This window comes from Arachis ipaensis, chromosome B05, assembly GCF_000816755.2.
Source record: "Arachis ipaensis cultivar K30076 chromosome B05, Araip1.1, whole genome shotgun sequence".
In the NCBI taxonomy this organism is placed as follows: Eukaryota; Viridiplantae; Streptophyta; class Magnoliopsida; order Fabales; family Fabaceae; genus Arachis; species Arachis ipaensis.
The window spans coordinates 14540659-14540976 of NC_029789.2; positions in this window are offsets into that span (position 1 = coordinate 14540659).

The following is a 318-nucleotide window of genomic DNA, read 5'->3' on the forward strand; positions in this document are numbered from 1 at the left end:
ATGTAAAAACTAATAATTGAAAAGTAATCAAAGTAGAGGTCTATACGCTTCCATAGCATAAGTAGTTAAATTTAAAAGTGACAGAATTTTGTTAATGGCAATGGCAAGTATTCATATTTTGATCCAAAAATATAAAGTCAAATCTAATAAGAGTAAAAAGTTCACTCAAAAAGGATGATCTCTATTATATACTCGATTTCTTTAAGGAGATCAGATATAATATAAGGAACCAGTTTTTCTTATCTAAATAAGTAACTATTTTTCTGAACTCCTACCTTCTCTATCTCCATTATTGGAAGCAATTATAAACACTTAATA